The sequence below is a fragment of the Mustela nigripes genome, chromosome 12 (genome assembly GCF_022355385.1).
Source record: "Mustela nigripes isolate SB6536 chromosome 12, MUSNIG.SB6536, whole genome shotgun sequence".
Lineage (NCBI taxonomy): Eukaryota > Metazoa > Chordata > Mammalia > Carnivora > Mustelidae > Mustela > Mustela nigripes.
This window is the reverse complement of record NC_081568.1, coordinates 99,466,219-99,470,780: the sequence shown is the minus strand read 5'-3', so window position 1 is coordinate 99,470,780 and position 4,562 is coordinate 99,466,219. Positions and strand designations below refer to the sequence as shown.

Here is a 4,562-nt window from a genome sequence, read left to right as displayed (position 1 = left end):
ACTACAGTTTGCCAAAGATAATCATTTATCAAGAATGAAGCAGAGAAAGAAAGGAAGAAAGAAAGAAAGAACAGATGACATCAATGAGTGATAAAGTTTCCAATTTAGATGTGATGTTAGGTTGTCCTGAGAACAAAATATTCAAGTCCAAAATGCTCCTCTTGACTATATTTTTGTAAAATAATTTCATAGATGTATTTCATATTACTTGCTACTTTAAATCTGGTGACTGAATGCATTTCAACCTCTCCTTGATGACTCAGAGTCATCGCCATTTCCTAGGTAAATGTCTCAGGGTCTTAGATTTATTGAACTCTGACAATTTTTCTAATTCTTCCCTGGATGTCAGACTTCTACTTGTTACTTTCTTGCTGTATTGTTCTCTAGAAATCTTCCACACCACCCCCCACACACCCCATCCTTTCATTCAAGGATGCACCAGAGAGTACAGCACAATCAGGACCTGTGCACAGCAGGCCTAATGGGAGAGGTAAATGAACAATAACCAAGGTCACAATTAAACAAGTAAATTCTAATTTTCTTTGATCTAGGAGAGTGAATACTCACACTTGAGAGTTATACATAAATAAGGACAAATAGGATTTCAGAAGCTTGCATGATCAGACTCCATTTCTGTTTACTTATGAATAATTCCCCAGCAATGAGACTGTTGGCTTCACAGCGCTCTGAAAATGTGCAGCCTCTGTATTACCATGGAATACAGAGCATACTACTGAAAATGGCTTGATATCATCCAATCTGGGTTTCTTATATTCTGCTAAATGGCCCTGTACCTACAACTTAAAATTGAGAACAACATGGCACTTGAGAGTCTAGAGATTCCAAATTCACATCTTTTTTTTTTTTAAGACTTTATTTACTTATTTGACAGACAGAGATCAGAAGTAGGCAGAGAGGCAGGCAGAGAGAGAGAGGAGGAAGCAGGCTTCCCACTGAGCAGAGAGCCCGATGTGGGGCTCGATCCCAGGACCCTGGGATCATGACCCAAGCGGAAGGCAGTGGCTTAACCACTGAACCACCCAGGCGCCCCCCAAATTCACATCTTTTAGGCCTCATTTCCCTTCACCTCCATATCTGTGCATCTAACTGCCAAGTCCCCCTCTCCAGCTGAATATCTTGTGGCATTGGAAGTTTTTTTTTTTAGATTTATTTATTTATTTGAGAGAGCTCATGAGTGGGTGGAGGCACAGAGGGAGCGAGAGAATCCCAAGCAGACTTCCCTGAGCATGGAGCCCAACACAGGGCTCCATCCCCAAACCCAGAGATCATGACCAGAGCCGAAATCGAGAGTCCGACTTAACCAACTGAGCCACCCAGGTGCCCCTGAAGTTTAACTTCTGATTCCACCCCTCACCATGGCCTTCACCCTATGTTACCTTCCTCAGCCTTTCCTGTCTTGGCAAATGGTGCTATAATCTTCCCCAAAGGAAATTTTCTCAAGTTTTCTCCTTCCCTCATCCCTCACTCTCTCTAGCCTTATCCCAAATCCAATTCATTGGCCAAGCCCCTGGTTTGTAAATTGGAGTGAACAACTAAACACAGATCACAACCCATGACACAGCTCTCTTTAGGAATGAAACAGAGACCTTACCTTCAATTTAGGAAGTGCCTTCACACCATTCTCACCATCAACCAACTGACCAACGAATCCTTGATGTGTGCCTACTATATACCAAATATTCTGTACAAAGATTTTAAGACCTGGCCCCAGCCTTTTGAAGTTATTAAAATCTTGGTGAAAGATACAGATACCCATAGAAATGTGATCAGGCAAAGCAACATAAAATGAATAACTTATGCTTCTGGAGGCAAGGACCGAGAGCATCGGAATTCCTGAGGATCTTTCCCAGTCCATGATCTGCCACTCCGTATTCAGCACTAAATAAATGGTAAACATCAGTGCATATCTGACCTTAAGGTGAAAAGAATGCCCTTGCTAAATATAAAGTCAGATTCAGTGGGCCTGGTGGGAGCCCTAGAACTTGTACTTCTAACAGGCTCCCAAGTGATGACAGTGCTGGTGGTGTGAAGGCCACACTTTCTGTTGTAAGCAGAGAAAACACTGTTATTCAGTGTGGTCACCAAAGTCACAGGCACATCCCCAGACCTAATGAATCTGAATTCATAGGGTTGGGGCTCGAGAATGTGCTCTCACTCCTCAGATAATTTGTACATATTCTAAAGATTCAGAAGCACTGACATTAGTCGGTCGCTAGAGGCCAGCTGTGTTGAATTCAGGACACATGTCTTTCCCCCAGCAATTAGCCACTAGATCGATATCAGGCTTCCGAATGAATTTTCAGGGATATCAATTCAGTACTGAGTGGCCTGGTTCACTTTACCAACATAAGCAGGTCTAAGGCTGCCCAGGACCCTCAATGAGAGACTGACACACCCAAAACATTTGTTTGGCACAGACTGGATCAGACCAGAGAATGGTGGCCAGGAAGGAACTCTGATTTAGCCAGATAGGTGGTTATTCTTTTTGTAATACTCATGAGGAACAGAGACTATAATGGCTTTAGCAGATGTGGATATCCTAATGCCAAGAGGCGCTCTGCCTAAAAGGTATCTATAATCATCCAATACATTACCCCATCCTCTGGCCTGAGATTGAGTTGTCACAGGCTCCCAGACACTGCTCCAGGCACCCCAGATGGTACTGGCTGTCATACTTCGAGCATGTCATTATGCACACATGCAAACCACATGAGGGCAACTAGCTTCTGGAGACTAAATGCAGAACACTACCCTTTCCCCCAAGGTCCCCAGACACTACTGGGAGGAAGAGAGATAAATGGGACCTCAGGTGCTAGGAGGTCTTAGGAAAATGAGGACCCATGGGAAATCCTTTGGGCAAAGGTGCTAGGCAGACACAAAGAAATTCCATGATAACAATGAGTTCATGTGAGAGCAAAATATATTGAAGTTTTGGCATTTTCCTCTCTTCTGATTTCAACAGGGTCTTACGGTTTTGTTTAGGAAGTATTATTTTGGACTCAGGGTAGAAGTGTTAACTTTTCATTCTAGCAGAGAACTAAAACAATGATTTTTTTTTTAATTTATTTAGCCATTTAGCAATGATGATTCCGTCCAGCTAGTAAAAATAAAACAAAGGTAAATACTAACTTGAAATCAATAAAGTCTTTAAATAATTATCTTCTATCTAATTGATTTCAGAAATTTAAGAAGCCCACTGATGAGGACTCATCACTGACCCTGACTTTAGAAAAAGAGCCCCCCCCCACAATCTGCTTCTGTAAGAATCCCAATAAGCATGTCCACACCAGGCTAGAATTATCCTGACTCATTGGACTGAAGAACGGGATCTACTGTCCCCAAACTCTCAACACACAGAGAAGAGTCAGGCTTACAGATTCCACTCTTGGAACTTCTGTATGATGCTTTGAATTCCAGTAAGATTCAACTAGCCCTAGAAGGGGTAATACCTTTAAATGTCCCCCAAAGTGGAGCATTTTGCCAGAAAGAAGTGAGAAATCACAAGGGCCCGAGGGAGGCCATACAGCAGGCAGCAAGACAGAAGAATCTCAGAAGTCTTGAGATAAACCTAGTTTTTTTGTTTTGTTTTGTTTTTGTTTTTACTTTTCAGACTGTTCCTTAGGAAGGTATATGCTTAAGAAATTTATTTAATGCCCTGTAGGAATGAAGTTTCTCCTATAACTGATCTCCTATGACTTACCATATGTCTTACCCTCCTCTCAAGACCACTGAGAAAATAGAAATGATAGATTTGAAAGTATTCTGAAAAGCTGCAACTTTTAAAAATATGAGCTATTATTTTCCAAGGTAATGTCCTTGCAACTCCCTGAAATCCTGGAATAAGACACTTACCTCCAAGTCGGCTACTCCCTCTGAGAAACCACCTGCTATCGAATGGGGCTTACAAGGCCAATGTGGCAAAGGCTGGCTTGGTAGATGACTTTGAGAAGAAGTTTAATGCCCTGAAGTTTCCTGTGCCAGAGGATAAATATACTGTTCAGGTGGATGCTGAAGAAAAAGAAAATGTGAACAGTTGTGCTGAGTTTTTGTCTCTCTTCAAGGCCAGGGTTGAAGAATGTGAAAAAGAGTTGGAGAAGATGAGGAACATCATTCCATTTGATCAGATGACCATTGAGGACCTGAATGAAGTCTTCCCAGAAACCAAATTAGTCAAGAAGAAGCAGATCTGACTTTTTGAGGAAGATCAAGTCCCAACCAGTTAATTGGAAGGGAAGGCAAGTGATGATTTTAAAAGGAAGTGTATTTCCTATAAACAGTGTAGGCATTCTTATCTCCTTTGAGATACAACAAGACATAATAGTTAAACTTCCTGATAGTAATCAAGGAAGCTGCAGGGCTCTGTGTTTGCAGAAGAGAGGTGTTTAAGGTAGAAAACACTCTATGGTACAATCACAGCAGCCTGAACCAAAGCACTGATAGCCCTGAGTTATTTTGGTTTGTTTGGACCTTGGATTTCATGTGATCTTAACTGGCTTCCTTTCCAGGACTTCACTGTAGCAATTGAAAGCAAAAAAGGTTTT

At 41.8% G+C, this 4,562-nt stretch overlaps 1 pseudogene; it reads left to right on the top strand.

Moving 5' to 3' along the window:
• Positions 1-3,838: 3,838 nt before the first annotated feature.
• On the top strand, positions 3,839-4,211 carry LOC132027583 (ATP synthase subunit d, mitochondrial-like; annotated as a pseudogene).
• The last annotated feature ends 351 nt before the right edge of the window (positions 4,212-4,562 follow it).